The following is a 26413-nucleotide window of genomic DNA, read 5'->3' as shown; positions in this document are numbered from 1 at the left end:
TAGTATATTCGGAAGTTTTATTCAAATCAAGATAATTCAAATTACAATTCCGGGTATATGTCATTGCGTAATTGTTTTGCAGTTGTGCAGAGTAAAATAAAATAGATTTGGTGATAAACGTTCTAATTATACAATGGCACGTGATTCACAGTATAAGCATATGTCGAATCACCGGTTGACGAATATTCCTATTTCATAAATACATTTTAATTCCCTTCTCGAACTTCATATTTCAGATAATTTCATCATGAACGTCATTTCTTCTATACAGCCCTCAGTTCTTGAGATATTGACATCGTTTGACAAAGTTGTAAAACGTCCAGCCCGAATATACATGTTCAGGGCTGATGTATCCGGGTGAAGGGCTATCAAATTCCTTCCTCATCTGAAAATATAAATAAAAAGAATATGAAATGTTTCCCCTTAAAACGTCATTTTGTTGTCCCAGTGAGTCATTTATATATAAATGGATGATTTAAAACAGAATATGTAATGAATTATATGTATCGTGGTGGCATGAAAGTTGTTGTGTATATACTATGATTGACATATGACGTGGTATTATCCACCACGCTTTTATCATCTGATAAAATTGCACTATGACGTCATCAGATGATAGTGACACGCATGCGCGGATGAATGTATACCCGGTGATGCTTTTAGTTACACCGACCTAAGCATACACTCACCGTGCATGGGCGCCTGTTGTCAAGAGCGGTTTTCTTTTGCATAAAATTATTTTCACTTTCTTTGAAAAAAATTCCTTTCTACATTTTATATGTTGTTTTATTATATACAATAAAGTCTTTAGAGATAACGTGAGGAGAGCTGTCACTGAACTCGAGGGTTGTTAGAGTTACTTCCCCTGCATTATGAAGCGCTTGCTCGAGTGCAAGAATGCCAATCTTTACAACACACCTAAATTTATCACCTCTTCTTTTATCTAATTCATCCTGTGATATTATATTTTACAGTAAACCATAGGCCATAAACCACATAACTGCCATACAAACAAAAATCTTCATAAACTGTCATTATAAAAATAGCTGATTTAAAAAAATATAATTTCATCTTTCCTACTTGATATATACTTTTAATACTGTCATATTTTGATTTTGGCACGCATTTTAATGTTCATATTTGCTGATATGCTTTAGTTCCGCCAAAAGTGTAACTGTTCAATCATGGAAATGAAGAATTGGCATGGTTGCTGACAAAAAGACCACATTCATTCTTTTAAACTATTCCATAACTGTTCAATCTATTGTACCAGTCAACTCTTCTCAGGATAGTCGCACACATTGAATACCGTAAATAATACCTTGAATACCGTGAATAGTAAATAATGGAAGGCCCGTCTTATCTTGTCATACCACGTCCCAAGACTGTTTATTCAAATGTAACTTAGTACAAACCGTTTATTTATTTATTTTTAAAATATGGTGTATCGAAATCGAGTGTAATGCTGCGTCAACACATTTTTGTGCCTCACACCAATGAGCAAGTACTCCACGATTGTGACACCGAAGGCCGTATGGGTAGAAACCTGTCATGGACTCATTATATTTCACTTGCAGGTACATGTCTCGTATACACAAAACGGAGACCCATTTAACATGTACCATACGTAAATTTTCCAACAATATGCATTTGATATTCTCTGTAGCAAACCCGTTGAAGCGTATAATAAAATGCATTAACTGTGGTTGTTGAATATTTCATATCGTATATCCTAACTCTGGGCTAAATGCCGGTGTCAACTGACCCTGATTGTGGGTATATAGCATGACAGGTCCTTTTGAAGCGGTAAGTAGTGCCTTCCCCCATACAGTTGCTATAAAGAAGCCAAAACATAATGCACGGCTGATGTCTTCTTTGAAATCAAACTCTGAACATTGCTACACCCGGGTGCTTGTATTATCCGCGGTCGTGAGAACGTCTGGGCTCTGTACAGCAGGGTTTCTTAACCGTAACGCTATGGCTGGCTGATTCGGGGGGCTGAATACCCGGTGGTATACCCCCACTTGACGCACTACATCGTCGTTACGTGAACTTCAGTTTCAAGTTAAGCTTTCTAATAGGTCTGTTGATCTGTGTACATGTGACGTCTACCTGAAATGGCGTAGACTGGTGGTTGTGTATCTAAATATCAACCACTGCATTGTAATGAATATAGCTTGAGTGAGTGATAGTGTTGGGAATTGGTTTAAATCTATGCCTGTACAGCGTCTTGAAGAACTTTTAAACATTAGATTCAAAACACAAAATCCCTATTACACGCGGGCAAAGATTCAAGTACTGCTGCGTTTTCCCGTACAGATACGTTCCTACGTAAGTTACGGGTACATGCGTTCCCACGTAAGATACGGGTACAGATACGTTCCTACGTAAGTTACGGGTACATGCGTTCCCACGTAAGATACGGGTACAGATGCGTTACCATGTAAGATACGTGTACAGATGCGTTCCCACGTAAGATACGGGTACAGATGCGTTCTCACGTAAGATACGGGTACAGATGCGTTCCCACGTAAGAAACGGGTACAGATGCGTTCCCACGTAAGATACGGGTACAGATGCGTTGACAGTTAGAGGTACGGGTACAGATCCAATTCCTCATAAACATAGTGGTAAGGTCACAGATAAGTGTTCGGGTTGTGATACGCTTACTCCTCAGTCAGGGGTTCAGCTAAGAGGTCAGGTATTGATGCGTATGGGTAACTGTCCATATACGTCTAAAGACACAACTGGGTGCACATATGCAGACACCAGAACGGGTACCTGAAATCATTTAGGAAGCTGCATTTTTTTCAATTTGCACCGCTTCGCTGCACAATGAATTTCTTTGATGGATAAATGTTCATATAGCCGTGACCTGTGTGCACATGAGAAAAAGGTTGATGGCGTTCTACCACACCCCGAGAGCTGCTTCATCACCCACAACGATACTTCCACTGAAGGAATTTCAAACATGCGTCGGGGCGGTGGGGTAGCCTAGTGGTTGAAGCGTTCACCCTTCACACCGAAGACTCGGGTTCAATTCCCCACATGGGTACAAAGTGTGCAGCCCATTTCTGGTGCCCCCCGCTATTGCTTGTGTGATATTGCTGGAATATTGCTAAAAGCGGCGTAAAACTAAACTCACTCACTCAAACATCTTAATCATATCATGGGACGTATCCTGCTTGAATCGGTGTAATTATCAACACTTAAGTATAACTTGTCTTGCTACTTAGTTCCATCACGCTTCTGCACTTACACAGACTACATGACGTTATTCATAGAACCGGTATACAACCTAGAAGTTATAGCTTACTCTTGATGCCATTGGTCGTAGACTCTTTTATGTCACAGAATGATTCTGGGATAAAGAGAGACCGTCTTCACTGGGTTTACCCCTGTATCCTTGGACACGTTATAAGTTGAGTTATAAATGAGTTTCTTAGACCAAGGTGTTAGAGAGTGGTTTGGACTCATTAACATGTCGGATGCACTGGGCTTTCTCTGTATCAAAGAATGAGTTGGGCATATAACAGGAAAAGTTGTCATGGCAACTAACCAGACAGGCTGCACTGGGTCTAAATCAGAGCATTAAGACAAACTACGCCTGATAATAGTCACTTGCATGATAAGTTACTTCAAGCCTTTGCTACTGATGTTTCAGGCTTGATACCCTGTATCGCTCTACCTAGATGACACATGGCTTAAGAAATGCGAGGCATCTCAATACCCAACATTACTCTGGGGCAGTTCAATATCGATGTCAGACATATTAAAGCAATATAAATTCAACAGCATTGATACCATGAATGTAATCAGCTATGCGTATAGCATCGTAGTTGTGTTACCAAGTCAGCTGTAAGGAACCCGATCTTGACGAGCATTTGTACATAAGAATAGCAACGTACAAGAGATCCATTTGACGCCCAGGTATGTCATTATACATTCAATGGTTTACTTTAGGACACACTCGTGTAACCAGTTCTACTGCTGTACTGTAAGTGTAGTCATATTGAAGCAAAGCTGCACCCCCTTCCCACCAACCTACCCCACCCCACCCCACCCCTTCCAACCGCCTCCAAAATTACCTCTCCCGTCCGCCTTGTCCCCGCCCCCGAGTTTCCCCTACTACCCCATCTACCGTCACAGTGTCATAGCCGAACCGTCATTGTTGCATTGGTGTCCTTTACTTTGAATAACCCGCGATAACCACGCAAATGCTAATAGCTGACTCAGCAAATTCTGTTGCAGTGCTGCCAAGGATGTGTAATCTGATTAAATTATGTTCACATGAGGTATTTGTATAGTCTAAATTGATATGAAGTCTTTCTGACATTCAAACTGATTTTGCGGACTAGTTTACTTCCTTCACTGGAAATCCACCATGCGTGCAGAATATCACTTACGATGTGGCGGTAGATGGAGCTCTGATTTATCTTTGAAATATGATTCACGAATGTCAACACGCTTAGTTAACGTTTTAAAGGCGTTTGGGGAATGACATTAACGTTTAATAATTGTTGGCACCGGGTCTCCTCTTAATCACAGTTCCACAAAAAAAGTAAGAACCAATATGGAACTTTGTGTTGCCTTTCCATTTACAAAAGGGTTCATGGTTGCGTGGTAAAGAGATAACTGTTTAATGTCTTTTAAACATCGATCTGGTTGGACGGGTTTTTAGGTCTAGGATTTCGACATTCACCTGGTGTGTGATTGGTGATTGCCTCTCTTGTAGTGAATCTTCTTGGACATCACGGAGAACAATACTGGAAACAGAAGAAAAAAATATACAGATTTGTTGAAGCATTGCTTAAACTACATGGTAGTAATCAATTGTTGGTGAGAAAAAGGCAGGTAACTCTGATGGACCACGAACTATCTAAATATAATTAATTCCGTTGTTTAATCCGATGCACTTAATAAACTGGGAATCTAAAACATAAAATTAATATTCAGAGCTTCAATGTGTAATTTTCAGTCTTGTATGCTAGCGTGACAACAAAAAGGTGCAGCAAGGCATGCAACGATATTCAAAAACCTTCACTATTGTGTGACTGACAATAAATGTCGGATGCCTTATAACCCTTGATATGTATTCACGGACATCCTGTGCATTATGGACAAGAAGCATCTAACGCTATTGCACGCCTGGGCAGACACGTGTCCGCACGTGCATGTTCACATTCCACAGTCGTGGCAGCATAATCACAGCATTGACAAGGGGTTGCTTACAAGGCTGTGCTCTCCCCCCTTATTTCTCTATTCATATTTCAAACATTATTCAAACATTCCTCTCCTGGTGGCTGTTTTCTAAGGGTGTGTGTTTGGACAAGCCTCGCTTGAGTTGTTGCCAGGTAGTTTGAAAAGACTTCTATGGAAAAGCTACCGAGCGGTAAAACTTCCATTTCATTTTGATGTGCAGGGTTTCAATACTTTCAGGGGGCAGCTCACTCATAGCTCGACGTGAGAGGACTAAGAAAGACGCGAGGGTCGCCTTTTAGAAAAGTCCATTGTGTAAAGGACACAAGACGGGCCATCAAGGTTTACTCTCATAAATAAAGCCTCTAAAAGACATTCAGAATCTTTCATTTGAGATTTCAAAGGGCAAGATGCGAGAAAAGGGTATATCGTGAGAACGTTGCGAGAAAGTGGGTCGGGCGAGCTCACTTTGCGACTTAATAATTGATGCTACATCTACCAAGAGAAATGTAAAGAGAATTCCTCAATGCAAGGGAGATCATATCCACATCTAAAGCAGACTTTCATTGTAAGAAATCACATGATGCGAGTCCATAGCGTCTGAGCCTACCGTACCGTGTCTTGTGTTCTTTTGAAAAAGGATATATGACTCGTGACTTAATCATATTGGGGTGACCTTTCCTTAGATGAACACTGTATGTAACCATTAACATTCATCGCAAAAGATTTGTAATTTACTAGTTCGCATTTGATGCTCAGCATATTCTCTGCGGATGTCCACAGACGCACGTACGCACTCGCACTGGTAACAGATAACACTCGGTTACATCTCGCACATGTATAAAGACTTTTATATATGGGCCAGAGATCTAAGGCACGGCATATGTCTGTGCAGGTTTGGGTGAAGGTTTGAGCCCTACCAGGCCCTACAGATGACCCTTGTACCTGACCTGCCCGTTTTAGGCTTTCCTCCCATATTAAGCTGGAACAAAATGGAATAACAGAACTACTGTCCAAAGCGTCATTTAGGCTAACACACTCACTGAAGCACATCGTATCTTAGCGTCACTGAGCTGGATTCGCTCTCAAACAAACTCATGTCAAAATCACTTCAGTCTAATGGTCCAGTAGGCAGGCAATACCACGCCTATTACCTCCATCCCCAAGTGTACTGGTCTTAGAAAAATTCAACTTCAAAAACATTGACTGGAAATGCTAGGATGATTCTTATTTAGACATGTTGAATGTGTAACAGAATGTTATAATTTCATAAAACAAAGCGTACATGCACGTTATTTTATAATTTATTTTTTCACTTTTCAAATGATCTTAAATTTTGAATAATCGTCGTCACGTGGAGCAGATTCTTAAGTCGTGGAGAAGGATTCATGGACTGGAGTCGTCATCTCTCTCTGCTGGTGAATAATTGCATGAATGAATGATCGCGGATTTTCTCAAAACGTTGCCTAATGTGGTGACTGATGTTTGTAACATGCACGATTTTCCCATGGGGTGTGAAATTGTTAGGCATTGTTAAGACCCGTTTGAGTGAAAATATTCCGCTCCTTATCATATATTTTCACATCACGTATGTATCCATATTTTGTCATATACATGTGCAATGATTTGCATAATCAAATCAAACATATCTAAATATACAATAAAAACTTCACGACTTTAATCGGAGTTATCTCCCCTTAACACATACCATAAGCAGTCAAGTTATCTCCCCTTATAAAGTAAATACATGACACAAATAGCGCCATACGTTTAGCATCTCTTTTATGTGGCGGAGTGTTTATGTGTTCCAGGATGTTCATATAGTATTTTTAACAACAATCTTGCATCCATATGATGGCAGCCTCTTTTATATGTGACGGCGGGAGAAGGTGGCGCTGGGCTCATCTGGGTGAGCACTGTAAGTTTGGATACAATAGACCACCGAGGAGATTTCAGACACTCTCATGCTGTGTAATTCAGGATTGCATTAATACGATGTAAATCAGAACAACATAGGGATTCTCTTATGTCAGACGTCTTATCATGTTACCCTGGTACTGCATGTAGACGCATACATTAACACTCCCCCAACCCTACATGACCGCGAGGGGTCACGGAGAATGGAGGAAGAGAGTGAGTCATGCATCACTATGGATTTATTACACTTTAACGTCACGGGCCGGACTCACATTATCAATATATACTCATGCCAATAATGGTTGTCACCCCCCTCCCCACCCCAACCCCACATCCCTCTCCAATAAAAAAATTGAAGGGGGTGACAACCATTATTGGCATGAGTATATTTTGCTTCGAAAATTCCAAATTCATATCTTTCGAAATACACACTTTTCATTTTGAATCTGTTTAAGAAAATATGGCACATAATATTATAAAACTGTGTTACCCATTTTGGATGAAATATTTTTTAATTTTGCAAATGTGATATTTTCTCGTAACAAATATTGTTTGTGCTGCATAGGCAATAGAACAAGTACACATTATGGAGGTGGAATGATAATATAAGGAGCTAAATGAACACTGAGATAGAGTATGTGATTATATTTCGAAGACATTTGTGATATGACAGTTTAAAACTACGATAAAGTTACATTGAAAAGATATTAAAATATTTCCAGCTACATGTATTCAACGTCCAGCTGTTTCAGAGATGTAAGACACAGACGCATATTGTCAGAAATCCCTGGACCGTTAACACCATCCTCCTTATCGTTTGGAAGAGCTGGGACGGGGGTCGTCTCAAAACTTTGGGAACAAAAAAATGGTTGTGGAAAAATATGTAATATATATTAGAGCGTTCGTCATCTTACAGAGTCCCTTCAAAAGCATTTAGATGGTCCCCGGACCTGCACCTGTGACGAGATGTAGATGAAGTGTTACTGTAGATGCATGCATGCCTTCCCTTGCTCTCCAACAATAGCTGGTAGGTAAGCCTATATCCTACACGTTCAGATCCCATCGCAGGCTGACCTCTCTTTCGCTCCACTGACTACTGTGGGTGTTATTTGTGGTTATCCAATGTCAGGCTACCCTGAAATGAGTCTTCCATGGGAACGGGTAGGATTAGTGAGCTTCTAGCCTAGATCTGCTTCCTTGTACATGTTATATGTCACTGTGCGTTGTTTAGCTTCACAAAGACCAGTGGTGGCCTTGATAAATGGTTTAAAATGTTTCTGAGTTACAAGTCTCTTAAAGGTGCATGCTTAGGATGAAGTCCTGAACATATGGATTTTAGTATACGCTTTAATAAGTAAAACACGTACGGCAATCAGATCCTGTAGTCTCATGTGATGCCTATCCTATGTGCATAGATGCAACCTATCAGGTACAAGATCTGACATATATATGTTCCCCTACAGAAAGATTGCAGGGTCTTCTGAACCAGCCATCATCCGGAGGGTGCCAAGACTAAGGGCACATAAAGAGATTAGTTTTCCTTTGCAACAGCGCTGCTCGGATGTGAAAAACAATGACAAAAGACCTTTACGACACATTTTCAAAATGGCGCCCAGACAAAAGGTTTGAGAAAGTATAAATATTGTTAGAAAACCATGAAGGCACAGATGAAGGCCAAATCAGACTAAGCCTTGAAGCTGCAAACAGTTCCATGTAGATACTATTGTGCCTTATGTTGCCTGTTTGGCCAGAGGGACACGTTTCAACACCAACTACCTCCATATCACATCTTCCTATCAAACCTCAAAGGAATGACAGATACTCATCAAAACATATCTCTGATGGAGCTGTGTGATGGTTGCCTTGACGTGGCGAAGGATAATGGTTGTCACACAGAAATAAAGCAGTTATTGAATATCCGATTACAAGACGTCCCGGGAACAGTCCAGTGGTCAGTGGCCATTGTGTGCATGTAGGTAGCACTGATATCAAAGATACCCTTCAAACACAGGGTCGTGACCTTAACACTACGTGCAGATGTAAAGAAATCTCCCTGAACAAGATCCAGATTTATGAACCTTGTTTACACTACCCGACATGTCGGAAAGACTTGAAAAGATTCCAAAAAGTCTTTTAACCATTCGAAACTAGATTCGGATTATAGTTTCTACATGCTTAGGTGGAGTTTAATGTCATTGTTCAAATACACTGTCTATGAAGATTTTCAAAATTATGTTTTAGACAGATTTCAAAAACATAAAGCTTGTGATACACTTACCCTTCCAATAATACGCTTGAGATCACCACTATGAACAAGAAAAAACAATGTAAATACTGATGCAATTTACCGGATTAACAATTTGGTAGCTACACTGTAGACGTACAATGATGATTCAATATGTACTTAATTCAATTTGTTGTATGTATTAGCCTTCCACCCGAGGCATTACATAGGGTTTAGCCAGACACGACAATACCTTCAAATGTTTTGACGCTTGTTGAACAAGTTTCAAGATAGGCTTTCCTCGGGCAATACAAAAATAACAGGATGCACTGTACCGTTCTCTTTCAATGTTGTACCTCGAGGCCATACTCATCACAATGTTTCAAGTACTCATTTGCAGAGACAAAACTTCTTATAACATATTTCTCCGAGTTTTTATTGCACATGATGTTTGCTTTGAAATCTTGTGTTGAATCATTTCCAATAGGTCACTTGTGCAGTGGATGAATATAATCCTTTTTAACATATCAGACGACTACTGCCACGGCAAATATTAGCTCTTCTCGGCGTGTATTTATTCCATAAACAAACTGATCTTCTGGCTGTAGTAGCGCTGTAGTAGAGCTGTAGCTTCAGGTCCCCACGGAACCTGGTACCGGCTGCATCTTTAGATACTTACAAAACCTTAACATCTCTCTAACAATTGGGACATTTCAGTATATACGTCTTCATTATATATTGCAAGGGCTTACGGGTGCACAACTTTGAACCACGTCTACATATTTAAACATACGTATGTACATAGACACATTCAAGTATGATCGTTTATGAATAATAGAAACCATCTCCCAGATGCAATGTGCACATTATCCTACTCATTTACTGTCGTGTGGATGATGGGCAGTGATAATATATTTAGGTTTTAGTCTCATTGGTGGATATTTATTTTAAACTGTGTAAATATGAATTTTTAGTGTGTAATACAAATCTGCCGTATATATTTGTAGAATCAGGTAAGTATCTAAAGTACATTTTCTGAAGAACCATACCAGCATATGTCGATTGATATCAACGGTAAAATGTCTTCTTCAAGAATCTGTATCAAGAACATGATATTGGTCTTTGATTAGATGGAGTGTATTAATATATGGCTACCAGAAGTCGGAGCTGGTGCAGTTATAGTCATGGTATTTGAACCAATTACTTGTCACGGAGACGCTTTCCTGTCCGGACGTAAACAACATCCACGAAGCTAAGCGTCCCAAACATGTCATATAACCAGGTGCAACAGTTGGTGACAATAACGCTATCACAACGACCACACATTGAATGGATATGGGATAAAGACGTCCGGTGAATTGTATTATGTTCAATTTGTATTATGTACAAATCAATCAGGAGCAGGGCTATTGACGCGGTCCCCCTCGCAACAAGTCATTGACATCTTCGTGCCCCCTTGTTCCCAGCCATTGTGTGTTAAATATCGCGCTAACGCTCCACGGGCTACAACCCTCACAGAAACGTCATTAGGCCGTCTTTGTTGTAGAACCACGTTTACAATGACCCCTGGTTGAGATAAGCTGTCTTTAAAGCCCGGGGTGGGGATTCCAGCTAACAATAGCTTGGGGGTCAGTTTTGACACCGCCATGGTGGCTTCTGATGGAGATATGGTAGGTGACGACTTCGCCGTGAGGGGTCGCTGCTTTGATTTAACTACCCTCTAGGAGGCTCTGCGAAACTTTGCATACCTTCACAGGTGGAATTGCTGAAGGGTTACTGAGAGTTAGGTTGTAAACTACATTGTCCCACTTGGCTAGATGGGCAGGTTGATATTATCACACAGGTGCAAATTAGGTGCATATCGTAAAACAGGCACTTGACATACCCGGGACGTTTAAACCGCTGGTGAAACGTTAACGTCGCCAGTCGGATATTAGATAGATGGCTGAAAGGACGGGAATTTATATGGGATTTGTGGGTGACGAAACATGACTCAGAAAACACCTTGTGTCATCACTCTGACTTTCGGTTTTCCGTCTATATAACTTTTACCACGGTTCTAATTTCAACAACCACTGGAACCTATTTCGGCAGATTATCAAGATTGTTTGTCCTCTTGTCTTGACGTTTTCTTAAATTTGTAGTTCTAATTAAGCAGCATGGATACCTTTGATTTGGACTTTGGACCATGAAAAAGGAAATAAAACGTCATTATCAACACTTTTGTAATAATTCTGCGATATGTGTTCACGGATGTTTCATGTCAGATGCAACAAGAACGGTAACGCCATGCATTCCGAGACGATGTTTTCATTATACACATATATGAATGGGTGCCACCAGTGTATTCATGGTTTGGTAGACTGTCAGTTTTACCTGAAGTCATGGCGATGGATACTATAGAAATGATCCCAAACGTATGATGTGTTCATAAATTCCAGGCCTTATCAAACATCCACGTACAACAGTTGGTAAAACAGGGACTAGTGTATGTGTTCCATGCTGAAATGAATGGTGTGGTGTTGCCATGAACTTGAAAATGTGTCTCAACGAACATGGAGCCTGTTGTCTATATTACAGATGACATATGTAATGTACAGATAATGTACCCTTAGAACAACCTATGTTTTAAACTACAATTTCGTTGGAAATTTTCATCCCTTTCATGTGGGCAGAGAGTCAGAAGATGACCGACAAGATGGCAGCGACACGACAGAGGTTGGTCAGGTAGAGCTGGCCATTACAGGTGTGACTCATGACTGAGGGAGGACAATGGCAGACGACACTGCCGACACAATAGCCAGACGTAAACCGACCGAAAACCCCAGATCGCATTTCGACAGCAGGCCTTTCATGTCCACTGTTGCGAGAAGCCATTGAAGAATATCCGACGCCTACCGCCACCAAATGTGATTTTAAAAGCTTTTCTTGTCCCGTTCCTCTCCACTGACTCACCCTATCTCCCACCCGGGGTTTCTATATTCAAAGGCTTATTTACGAGATGTCCCGTATGTGTTCGAGCAGTAGGACCTGTTGTACTGGCTCTTCACGTCCAACACGCATTCACGTCCGCCATATTGAATTTTGGCGGTTGACCATAATTAATGCACTATTAACTCTGCAGCCTTCAAAGTCCACTCTGTCTTAAATGCACTATGCCAGGAGTGCCCTGTCTTTGAATTCACGGTAACTAAAGGCACGATTGAGGTGAAAATAATAAAACAAGGGTCCACATATCAACATGTACTGTTTTTGTCACCTCAACAGGAAAATCTGTCCATTTCAAGTATTTTGTTTCAACAATACATGGTATGTAATTACAAAAGCTGCGTTGTCACCTTTGTCATGTATAATACGTCCTCAACACGCACTGTCCCAAACATCCCCTGCTAAATTGGTTAGTGTAGAGATATCTCAAGTCTTGCTCGTCCCGACTGGCTGATCATCTGGTTTCTAGGTAATGCTACATTGAACAAATACAGTCACAACTACTGAGACAAAATTTACAACCTCCTGTATAGTTGACCTTTGAACTCCGACCTCCAATATGATACTTCCTAATATTTGAAATCACAGAGTTGGCCAGGTTTTTGAATCATATATAACGCAGAGGTAATAAGTAATCTTTTGAAAAATACCACATAAGATTGCCCCATGTCGAAAGAGCTGGAACCGTATACCGGTTATGCTGGGTTTAACGTATAACAGTCGAGTTATATGTAATACTGAAATACGGTTACACGTTATAACGAGGTCAACTGTTAGGCAGTAGAACATGATACTTAAACATGGAGGAAGGTTATATCACTCACACTCCCCTGTCCTGCACGCTATTTACAAGTGCGTGGTGACTTCACTTATACTTTATTATGACCAGTCTAAATGTCTGCTTGCACACACCGTCGATAAGATTGTACGCGCCTTTTAAATGGGCAAAATGGAATTCACATTTTACAGGAAAATATACTGAGTATGTGAAAGCCTGTTTAAATAGTCGCCATTCACTATAGATAAGGGTCCGATATATAATCAAGGAAGTACATGAGTTCCTAACAATACCAAGTGTAGCAAGTCAAATTTGTGGTTTTGAATTTCAAATAACATCATGTGGTCATTTGCAATATGAAACTGAGAATCTGAAAACTGTAACCAATGCCCAAAAGGACGCTATCTACCCACTTAAATATATAGGCACATGAAGTCATAGAAATATATGTTCATATCAAAGTTGTTCTAAAGGTTCTTTCTAACGACATGTCTCTCATTAGATTTTACTGATACCGTTCATGTCTACTCAATATGTAAAGTAATCCGTAGTGTTGTTTAAATGATCCTTCCAGGTGTGTGGAACAACGGGTCCGTCTCTATGAGCAGGAGATAACCGAGGTATTTGGGCAATGTCGATCGCATGATTCACTCTGCACAACGATCAGATCTTAGAGCATACTTCAGAAGCCAGGGAATGGCTATTCTCTATTGATCTACCTACGCTTTATAGGTCAAAGAGTAAATTATTGCAAGTGGCGTTTGTACTTGAAGAGGGGTTATGCAAGGAAATGCTTCTGTCCTTCGTTTTAATGGCAGCTAGCTATATATACACCTACTGTTAAACATGCTAATCGCGGAGTTCAGGTTTGATAATACGACTGAACCGGATATAGGTTTAATTTAAACTTAAATTTAAATTAGGCCCGTCTATTCATTATACTTGAAGTATGTTCCATCCAAAATATGTATAGCGTTATTCATGAGTTGAATTTTAGGGAACTCTATTATCTATTCCATTTATTTAGAATATCCTTTGAGAAGTACATGAAGGAAAATTACAGCTAACGCGCCGCTGAACATGTTTGGGGGCTTGTAAGAAGCAGAATAAATCAGACATAATAATGAAAGCTTTGAGGCGTGAAGTGATGTCTGAATGTAGAGATTTCTCGACACTGGCCTGCAACTAGTCTGACGGGTTTGGGCTGTCAAGTCATGCGGTGTAAATTGATCCCCCTACCAAGGGTGGCCTTAACTGCCTCGAACTTAAACTCCCAGCATAAGAAAACACAAAAATGTTCTTGCTTGTAAGAAGACACTACGTTGCTTTAAATACTTTAAACCTCTTAAATCTCAGTAGTATTGCTGTGTGAATGAAAAAGAGGATCTGAACAAGGCTCGCATGTAATAAAACATGCAGAATACATTGTAATTGTCTGTTTAAAATCCTGAACACATATTGAGGTGTTGGTGTTTATTATATGGTCACACTGCACCAATAACCACGCACCCCCTCGAAAAACACCTGTTCCGCTGGCCGACGCTACTCCCGAAACAGGTTTGGCTGCCCACTCGGGCTCGCTGAACACGCATAGGCCTTCTCCTATAGTTCCACAGCAGATTTATTAGAGGTATGTCACCCTCAAAATGGCGGGTAGAAGCTTACTACCCCGCGGCCCCGTGGGTAAATATTTGCCATGTATGCTCAAGCCATACACTGCCAGCTCAGTTGTCTGATTAATACAACCGCGTGGGAACGCAATACATCGTAAAGTGTACCTCGTTATAACGCTCATGTGGATTTTTAGGGTTAGCTCAGGCGTTGGTGAAAAAATGAATTTTGCTTTTTTCGTTCAACGAAACTTGCCAGAGACAATGCATTTATATTTTTAAGAACCCTATCTACAAAATGCAGCTACCAAATTATGTATAACGATATATGATTATCATGTTGTCATAATTAGTTGGACATTTTAGAAAACGTTATTTTGTAAGCTGTTGAACTTTGAACAGTCGTGTTTGGTTAACCCATAAAAGTAAGAGGGGTATAGTGGACAACAAAAGTGGATGAAACCTAAGGCCATTACATGTTAAAAAAGATCCCACAAATGTGTCCAGGTTTATTGTCGCGATGTTACAGGGACCCAGAGGGGTTTTACTGTGAAACAGGGACAAAGTACATCGTTAACATCTTTTAACGTGTGACGCTGCCAGGAGTTCACTACTATTCTAAAAGTAGAAGCAATTACATGAGTACAATTATAACAGAGAAACTGAACTTCGATCACAAGTGTATTCCGCAAGAACATAAATATTACATCACATACATCTAGAAATGTCGGAGAAATAAACGCATGATAGAGACATAAAATGTTATCGTTAGATTTTCAGATAACTGTTGCCTATGGCTCTGATATGACCTGGCATGTCGATATTCATGCTCTGGGCAACAAATCCTGTGATGTACAAAACTTTTCAATGTACACAGGTAAACCTCAGTGCATTTGCTTTCTGAATAGTTATTAACACGGAGGAGGTAACATGAGTACACCCTGAAAAGATATCTGGTTTAAATGGAACGGAGGCAGCGCTTCGATTGGTTAAAAAACAATTTCCGTGCTGCTGATTGGTTATGAAAGGAGGTCAAAATGATTTCACAATTATGTTATAAAATAAGACATTTATAACGTTTTTTTAAAACAGAAACATATTTTCTTGACATACATTAGATGCATTACACGTTTTAACAACAACACATATATTTCTCCGACATTTGAACAAAGATAGGGGCATGAAGTATGTATCTTTGTAGAACACCTCTTACAGAAACGCGGAGTACCAATTCCCAAAATGCCAACGTGAATGTTTCATCAATGTTTCATAGGAAAACGGTTTACTCCAAAAGTATGCTTAAAATATAACACCTATCTACCATGCCACGTGCATTACTAGATCATTCTTCTAGTTGAAGTTAGCCATACAATGAGTGTCTCCGATTTAGTACTCCTAAAGCCAAGTTTTTAAAGAGAAGTTTCTCATCAGCAGTTTGAAGATACACAAATGAAAGTAACGATATGAAACAACATGCAAGTAGGGGTGAATGTTACCACAGCGAGATCACGAGGAAGCATGCTCATAAGTACTTCTTAAAACACTACTTATCCAATGTGAATATATTTAAATTAAATTTGAACATATCCCGCTCATGATTTAGAGTTGACCCTTCCTCCCTCCTTGTCAGATAGCAACCTATAGCATTGGTCCAAATATCCAAGTCTACTTGCATGACACCGATCTCGTAAATTAAATCTTGGCTATATATCCTATCACCACGTCTACTGTTCAAATATTTCTATCGTCCGTATGCAATCTTGTCGCTGAGATAGACTGGGATTAATCTGACATGACCGAATCGCTACAAGACAAAAGTAAATTAAATGCTAAATTTGACCTGACATTTCGGATGAATCGTGAATGAACCTGACGTGGTTACAGTTGCCATATATGTTTTATAATACATATAATCAAGTTAAATTAGGTACAGTAAGATACCACAAACTTCCGCCATGAATGGAATGTATCTATATATCAGCAGGCTGTAAATGTTCATTTCACTTTATAACGAACATAACCATTGAATATACCTCAAATAAGGAAAATAAAGTTGATTGTAGTACGTAAATAGCATGGCCAGAAAATCGATAGGTTTTTTAAAGAGAAACCAACCTATGGGCTGTAGTTAAAAGGATTTCAATCGACAGATATGCACGTGACATGGCGTTCTTACCTCGTCGTGCCTAGCACGGGGAACTTAATGTAAAACAGCACACAGACTCTAATAATAATACCAACATAAAATATCACTGAAATATGTCAGAGAAATCCGGTCAAAAGTACGCTCTGAGCGATACGGTGGCAATAGCAGACGATCGGGTAGATTTTCCCGCCATAGTGGATGAGTGTGGATCTAGTCATGACGTCTAGTAACATGGACTGGACACACAACCATCCACACGAGCGGGTAGCTAACTTGTCGGTCTCGCAGTGTTAACGTCCAAAATGTCTCTCACAAAAAACGAATGCCCACGAATAATTTGCAAGTCCTCCGCCGGCAGTAAGGCAGTGTCAACCAGAATTACACTTGACTGGCAGTACTCTTCTCCGGTTGTCAGTTCCTTCTCGATCGTCCCGAGAGATTGCACTGATTAAAGTTCCCCCGGGTGTACAAGTCAGGTGTGGTAGACGTGTGAAGTTGTGAACAAACTCCTCTGACTGTCAGTGACTGTCGAAGTAGGACAGTGTATCTTGGCCGGCTACTCGCTAACCGCTGCCCACCTCATCTGAGCCCAACGCCCTGCATCGGGTGTGTAGAGAGGGCTAACACAACACGTCCTAACACGCGAGGTGGGGTCGGGTAGCTGTCGTCTGCCGTGTCGTCTGCTCCTGGGAGGGACGCTCGGCCCACTGGATGCCATGACAGTCCCGGTGCCCAACTGGCTATGCTGAAGAGGGTAGCTAGCTACCTTTATACAGCCGGCTCACCGCTACAGTGGAGAAGAAAAGGTTTCGAATTCATCGAACTTGAATGGGGTATGGATTAGGAGTGGCCCTAAGGCGCATGCGCGAGATCGGCAGTCAAGCTTCTAATCCGATATATTCTCGTATGAAGCGTTGCTCACAGCACCGTGTCCAATCTCCCAACTTTCCCCTCATTCTCTCCTTGTGTTTCAATAGTTTTTAAGTAGACTGTCCAGATCGCAGGTTTAAAAACCTGTGTTTCAGGTCCCTGTTTGACTGTACGCCGCCGTTTATAGGCAGATGAGGCCTGCTCGGTTGACCTTCTAGCAACAATAGGACCGTCTATAAATACCTCCCCTTGACAATAGCACAGGTACGGGTTTTCAAAAGACTGGTGTAGCCGGGGTGTGCAGGCGCCCTTTCACAGCAGGACAAAAGCTGGGGTATTTGAACAATCCTTCTTGTTGTACCGGCCACAGTTTTCCATACACTGAGTTGGCGAATTACTAGTTTGTAAGGATCAGGGACAGTAACCCCGAGGAGAAGTTCTTTCAGAAAGGCCGCTGTTGACATCCATGAATACATTGCCTGGTTACGGACCACTGATTCGTTTGGACTTGTGAGAAACGTTGTGAGAGACATTTTTGCGAGAGTACGTCGTTAGTTTTAATTTAAGCAATTGTTCAGTTTCAAGCCGATTTCCACACAAGGTTCGACCCGTAACAATACCCGCTCATTTGGAAAAGTACGTCTGTTATTGCCATTTTGATTCGTCTGATCTGCTCTAAACCATTAAGCAGATCACACAAATCGCCAGTAAATTCCGACGCTACTTTTTAGCATTCTTAAACATACTCGTGCTCCTATTGTTATTAATGGTCGCTATGGAGACCCGGGAGCTTATTGACTCAAACTTACCAAGTCACATGATACAGTCACATGACCACTTCAAACTGTCGTCTGCCGTTTTGAGACACAGAAATACTTACATCTCTACAGAGGTCAATGCATAGTTACCCCATACCTCCAGATAACTCACCGCTCGAAAAAAGGAAAGTGGTTTTATCTTCAATCGTAGCTAGGTCATGACTAGCGACGGAATATTGAAAACGAACATTCAGATGCTCTATGTATGATTTCGACTCGTCAAATTTTACACGTAGATTATACAAAGCGGAACAGATATATTCAAATGCCACGCTTGTATTGTCTAAATATGTCAACATTGTTTTTAAATCCTTTCTAAACACAACGACGCCATTTATTGCATCATCGTAACGTAAATTGTATACTCGATGCATTGATACAACAGCTGTGTGAAATAATGAAACTGGGCAACGGTATATTCTCAAACATATCGTAAATTCAGTAACAAATTAAAAAGAAAACGAAAACGAAAATATAACCAAACTAAATCAAAGACGCGGACTACTGAGAAAACCTCCAAGTGGGTGTTGTGAACAGATGGTTGAACAGGATGCCAGTATTCATCAGTAATGGTCCCGGGTAATCGTGCTCGGTAATTACTAGGTTCTCTGAATGCAAATGCTATTTCTCGAGTTGACTGCGTAAGCTTAAGATAGCTGTCATGCGATATATTCCTGTTTGCTTGGCTACCCTTCTTTCATGCAAAGAAATACGCCCTGATTCTTTAAATCTGTAATCATACCATCTCGCCATAACGCCATTCACCTGACATCATTTCAGCAAAGCTTTACCTAAATTTTAGGACTAAATCATTTGAAACAATATCAAGTGATACCAATATTTCAAATAGATTCAAAAGTTTAAAAAGACTTTCGTTGGATGTAAGACATTAACTAATATGTACAATATAAGTAGGATGCATGCAGTGTATGATTAAGAATTGCACAATGAACATAATCCATGAGTAAAGAGAATACAATTTTAAAACAATTGCTGTTGATGTTTTTATTTGAATGTCTTGTTAGTTTACGAATACCTTCATCTTCATTGAAGAAAAGGTAAAACTCTCATAAATCGCCTTATTCATTCAACGACTTAATGTTTATGTATTTATACATACACTTGCATTGAACTTATTTTATTTGACAGAAAAATCTTATTCTGACACCTCTAACGTGTCACTCGTGAAATTTCAGCAAGCCCAAACTTAAAACTGTTCAGTCGTTATGCAAGTGCATTTGGGGAGTGATGTAACCCATCTGATCCCACCTTCCTACCCGCAAATTCTAGACAAACAATTTTAAGATTCCATGTTTACACAACGTTGAGATGGGATATAGTATTTTGTGTATTCAGGGCCAGGGTAGAACAAGATCGATCACCGTCACACGAAATGCCGTAATGTGAGTCGAGTCATGGGTGGGGCATTCGCCGCGTCAGGGTATGCTACCCCAGCAATACGGGTAGGTGGTTGTGGGGTCAGGCAAGGTTATTCCACTACACCGTCTTTATTCATGTAGGGATGGCAGCTCCATGGTGTATATTCAGCACTATGAACGATTGAAGAAATAACTTAAGTTGGACTTAAAACCTTTTCTAGTTACTATATTAACGTTGTTGTGTGGTTACATAACCACTCCGTGTGTCCATATCTATGTGTGAATATGTGTGAGATCGTGTTTGAATATGTGTTTTATTATGAGCATGTATGTGTTTGTGTGTGTATGTGCGCGCGTGTGCATGTGTGTACACGTGTTTTTTATACCTGTCGGTTGATTTGAACTGATATCATGCAGGTCCAAAGTACATTTTGAAATGTCATTGATTTTCGACAGTTTTGTGCCTTACTTGAAGCAGCGTAGATAGGTCTGCATGGAAAATACAGGCATCTTTCCTTGGAGTGGAATGGGGCAATGTATTGTTCGTAAACAAGCATGTATGAATGAGCGCATGTTTGTGCAGCGTGTATATGTGCAAATGTCTTCATCTGCTTTTGTGAATGTCTATATGTACACATGTTCAAGTCTAAGTGTGTACGTATGTGCCACATGTGTGTTGATATAACTGGAAGGTATGCATGATGTGACATTTGGTATGCATGATATGTATAACGTACAGAAGGGAATGCAACAAGGCCCACGTGGAGACTAAATGCTTGTTCCTCGTGTCATGAAGTATTTCAGTTAAAGCATCACGGGATAGTGAGACCCTCCAGTTTCCATCTCATCCAAATGTCTTTTACATTACATCACATTCATTTCAAACATGGAAAGTGGGGTAAATAGGACGCAGTACAACACTAGACCCCAGCTAAGACGATTTAGAACCTACTCCAAACCACACGCCCACAAATACTATAGGATTACTAATAACCCATCAAACACATACTGCAGAACCAATGTATGTTAAGACAACCGCTTGCCCTACAAACTATTACATTCATCTAAATACTAATAACTTTAGTGTATTCTGTAACCAATATATGCTTTTTCAGTTGTTAACAGACTGTAATAATGGATATTAAGAATGTGACTGTGAAAATGCATATGCAAATTCAAAGTTCGTGATCAGTGAAGAGGAAAAAAACGTGAGCAGAGAATTCAGAAAATAAGTTTCAGTCATGAACAGCTTGACCCTACGACCCGACCTAGTGACCAAAAGTGACCAGGGGTAATTTGGCTTTGAAAGAAATATCTTGACACCTCTATCTAATATCAATATAAAGGACGTACGGCCACCCCATTTCAAACACAATTACTTGTAGTTCTGGGCGAGTGCTTTATGGCAGAACCAAAGTGACTTCGCACCATTAGTCAGGAGTCCGCATACAAATCTTTACCTCCTTGGGCGATATAGGGGTTATGCCCTCATAGAAATCGCAGTGTCAGCAGTTTTAACGTTGCCGTAAACAGTGGTATAAAAGCCCGTTTATTTGTCCAATTATTTGGGATATAAAAGAATATTTCTGTTCACTATTAGAAGGTTGAAAAACGTGTTTGATCCTTGTCGCCATGACAAATCGACTGTGTACATGACTGTCAGCACTGGAGGTGAACTGATCGAACTGAAAACCAGATTCCTAAATAATTTTGAGAACACATTTTCGGCTATAGAATATGCAGGCGTCATGCTGGCGAAATATAGCAAAAGTATTCGTTCAAGAGAGCACACGCAAAGCTAAGATGTACTTCAGAACAGCAAGACCACCAAAAACACCAAACCGTTTTGGTCAACAACTTCTTGGTCTGCTCTGACTCGTTTCATGATTACTTCTTGCATTGTGCACTTCTTGTGACTTCACCTGACGAAGCTTTCTGGTGTCCCCGCCGTGATATTGCCGGAATATTGCTAAAGCGGTGTAAAACTAAACTCACTCACTCCAACTACCAAGGACTTGAGCAAGCACTCTGATGATATAGTTTCTAAGTATTCACTTACAAGACGTAGTTGATTTAAAACATTTACAAATCATTTTCTGACAGTCTTTGTCATTTATTTTGTCACTATTTGTGAATGTAGATCACATTCCTTGTATTGCTCGCTCAATACACGTAAGGGGCGTACGCATGGGTTTGTGGTAGAACTGCTGTGTTTCAACACACAGAATATAAACGTATTATAGATATATATATTGTAATAATGCTGTATTAAGGTGAAAGGTGGAGTGGTCCACGTTGAGTCAGGTGGGACACCAACCAGCTTAAATCGATACCTCAAACAGGTTCCACACGAATTTGGACAACAGCTAATCTTGCCGGCGCCTCAAAGGTCCAGAAAATGTTAATGATAGTTTAATACATGAGTGAATCTGCAATCAGACTCTAATTCATAGAAAACTCTCAAGTGGAAATTCGTCAAACACGCTTAGAGTAAGTCAAAATAGTACAGATTATTTTACATCACGTAGTGGAGCATAAAATGTTGAGAATTGTCGTCATCTTAAAACACGGTTGAGAAGAATGTTTCTCAATTTACGCTCGGTTGACACATTAAAATGACTTTAAGTGAAAACGTCTTCGTGCTTTTCGTTTACAAAACCTTGATAGTTAGAGCATAGAATGCGCGCTAGACCCTGAAACATATATATCCAAGAAAGCCCATGCAAGTCTAGCTTATGTGGCAAGTCTAGATTTCCACAGTTTCAGAAAATGAAGAAAGTCTCAGGGCTCCTTTTCATTAATATTTATATTTTTTTTTTTATTATGACTGTTTTTTTCTGTAAAATATATTCATTTCAGAGACTAGTTGTTAGTCTATTCAAATCTGAACCGTATATAATAAAAGTGATGGTATGTTTTCCAATTTTATGAAATAACAACATAGCTTCAGGTATAACTCGATATTAGTACATCGATGTTAAAGCATGATAAAGTAAAATTAACTTGATGAATATATACATTCAGTAGAGTTGACCCCACCTCACCCCATTCCCCAGAAAAGTATAAATACTATAAAACAAACAAAACAAAACAACAGCAAACAAACAAATATCATCGTTGTTCCAACTGCTCCATTTTAACTAAATGAGCGCCTTGTACGGTTTTATCTAGGATTAAGTGTATAACGTTGCTCGGATTAGCGGACTTGATAAGCGCCATGCAACAAGGCTATAATTAACTGTTGGCACAAACAGTTTTGTGAATATAACAAAATAATCCTGTAAATTCGTTTGATTCGGTTTACAGAAATAGGTTTGCATCCCTAAACAGCTAAAAATCACTATTGGTCATCGAGTCCGCGACGCCATCCAGAGTTATCTCCCTTTGACTACTGTGCTGGTTGTTGAAAGTTCGGTGCCTGCGCTTTATTTGCTTTCGTTGTGTCGTGAGCGACTGTAGATGAGCATTGCTTTTAACAGTATTTCTGTCATCACACGACGAGTTACATATATACATACCTCATCAGTCGTTACAACAACAGGGTGGTGGCATACTCTGTTCGTCATTGAAAGGTGACGTATTTTTCAAGTCGTCATGGCGACCTCAGCTCTCATGGTGGGTGCTGAAGGTCGGAAAGGGCTCTCATCTCGCTCTGGGACATATCTGTAAAAAGAAAATCATACTGAATGAAACAGTTAAATAAGGACTACACATTTCTATGTCCAAGTGCATATACAATTACCGTGCTGATATTATTCAGATTTTATGTCACACTATTATCTTATCTTAACGACAGAAACGAGTGGATATTTCACGATTTAACTCCGTTCAAAATATGGAAATATCGTTCAGAAAGAAAAAATGCTGACAAGGAAATATCGTCCACGCATATCATTGTACCGCAAGTTCAACTATATGAAGCGCCTGTAAAAGAACAAAAACAGTGCCTCGAACGCCTATTTCGAAGCCCTTCACAATGTTCACATTCAGCGAAGACAAATAAAAAATACCATCTGTCCAGCTTCGAATTTGCTTCGGACATGACTAATCGTAACAGTTCAACGAATACTTAAAACTTAATAATTTCTATGTCAACAGAAATGGAATTACAGCGAACTCAGCGAATACGTTAGTGACTGTTCAAAAAGTGTCTAATTCAACTAAATATTATGTTTCAAGCAATCTCTGTATGTTTATATAAATATAAGGGATGGGAGAGTCGGCTAAACCCAGTTTATGTGTAGCATCATATTGATCAACGCTCAGTCTGCCATTTTACCTAGGTTTCACGTGCTAATATTACCACTGTCACAATAAAATAGCAACCAACATTCTATTGAATTGCCACTTTTTACGGTTTTTCGCTTCGAGAGACTCAAACAGCGATATTGTATAAAATACTGATATAGTGTGTATGAAAACCATTGATCCATGCTTCTTTTTAAACATCTTCGCTGGTATGCATGATGAACCTAGCAGAGTTGGCAAATGATAACAGTCACACATGTACATTGCAAATATGACAACATCTGTGAAGGGGGTGTTTTCAGACATTTAAACTTAAATAATATGTTTTACAATATATGTTGAAGCATTACATTCCTTCCCCGTTGTATTAAATTAATACTTCCTTTCTTAAAATATATGAGTTACTAAAAAAGAAATCATCTTTTCGTCAGCGACACCACACTTTTCGAAAGTTCATCATTTGAATGACGACACTGGTTTAACTTGACGTACAAACTGATGATATTCCTTCAGATTAATGACTTTGTAACTTAAAGTAAAGGTACATCATCACATTTATTAAATATACGTAACGTTTACACTTGAATGGAACTCACTCGAACATAACAGCGGACTGTTGGCACCCGCGATGATATGTTTTTGTCACAAAAACATATTTCACAAATTGTTCATTTGGGAGTACCATACGAATAATGTCTCTTACATAACGTACATCATAACTGAAACATGCTAATTATCACCATCATTCTCTCATGTTAACAAACAACAGGATTACGTATGCATCATAAAATAACGAACCTGAAATTTAAAAATCGCTCCAGAGAGAAAAGGGAGGTTACTCTAACTTTGGAAATCTCGCGACAATATTATTTACAGAGCACCATACGGAATCGAGGAGGTGGGGTTATGGGTTTCCATAGCCAAGGAGGTCATAGTATTGTGATCAGAATTCCATGATTGTTTATTACTAAAAGATTCCGATAATGATTATAGTTGATGAACTGGTTGGTGAACATGAAAATGGATGATTTATGTTTTTGTGATTATATATAATTCACTTAAATTTCAAAATTTCATCTACGTTTTAAAGAGAACATAAATTAGTACACAAATTAGAGATTAAGATTATCAGTTTTAATCACTGTCAGATGATTATCTAACTTGTCATATCGAACTCGAAGTTTAAAATCTATTGGTTGAGTCTCACAAAAAAATCTGTATATCTCGCACAACACGGAAACATCTTTATCAGAATCTCGCATAATGGAAGGTCAGTTTTCGAAACCGCCACAGCTTTACTTTAACTTTTATTATTAACAACCTGATTAGCTGGCGATAATCACGTCAATATAAACACATGTATACACAACTATATGAACATAACTGACCTTCCAGGTTGATGCTCTCGATTGAATGCTTTGAATCGTGATATTCAACAATATTTATATCGTTAAATCAGTTTGACATTTTTACACTTTCCTTTCCTACTACAATGCGGTGATAACATGATAATTGGAGATCCGCGTTACAAACAACCTCTTTCCTGCACAGACCTTTTTTTCCTGCTTGCAATGAATATATATATAGCTGTAAAAATGATATTATTATTACAATTAAAATGTTAAACATTCATACAAAAATAATTTATGGGCTGCAAAGTAAATATTTAAGTAATAAAATAATAAGATAACCTTCAATGTTTGAGTTCTTCTACCTTCAATTTCTGTTAAGAAATTATGTCATTGAAATGTGCTGACATGTTAACATTGTTGTTTCTCTGAAGGAAACAATACCTTTTGCTACATTGTCAACACACGTCGGTGGGACTTTTTCGGTTGCGCGTTAATTTAATTTTATCATAAAAATTATCAGATATGAATATTTAACTATTTTCCTTGTTCTTAAATCGATAACATATTTATTGTCATTTTCATAAACGTCCCAAATAGGATCTCTGTTGCTGTCAGGAAGAGGAAGCAAGCAGCAGGATAACTAGAAATACGGATGTGTTATACTATTTGACCTCTGCATCATTTTAAAACGAACAATGTAAATAATGTTAAGGATAAGTCCCTTGTGTAAATACTAACACTGTCTATTGTTACAGTGAAAATATAATTTATGAGGAAAACGTACAACGTACGATAACGTTTGGTAGACCCTTTCCTATTAAAGCCGGTTTTAATCGGTTTAAGTGATGGAATATATATGTATTTAATTTTCAAACGCTAGTCGA

General features: G+C 39.4%; 1 long non-coding RNA gene across 1 annotated transcript; it reads right to left on the bottom strand.

The window, feature by feature from the left end:
* Positions 1–25652, bottom strand: LOC124258771. The gene is made up of 4 exons (XR_006893668.1): positions 25566–25652; positions 23448–23592; positions 4703–4766; positions 1–385 (listed from the first exon to the last, which is right to left on the bottom strand). It is a non-coding gene; the product is annotated as an uncharacterized LOC124258771 (long non-coding RNA).
* Positions 25653–26413: the final 761 nt, after the last annotated feature.

The sequence above is a fragment of the Haliotis rubra genome, unplaced genomic scaffold (assembly GCF_003918875.1).
Source record: "Haliotis rubra isolate DU_JTF1 unplaced genomic scaffold, ASM391887v1 Scf70, whole genome shotgun sequence".
Taxonomy (NCBI): domain Eukaryota; kingdom Metazoa; phylum Mollusca; class Gastropoda; order Lepetellida; family Haliotidae; genus Haliotis; species Haliotis rubra.
The sequence above is the reverse complement of the archived record's forward strand: the minus strand, read 5'-3'. Positions and strand labels throughout refer to the sequence as shown.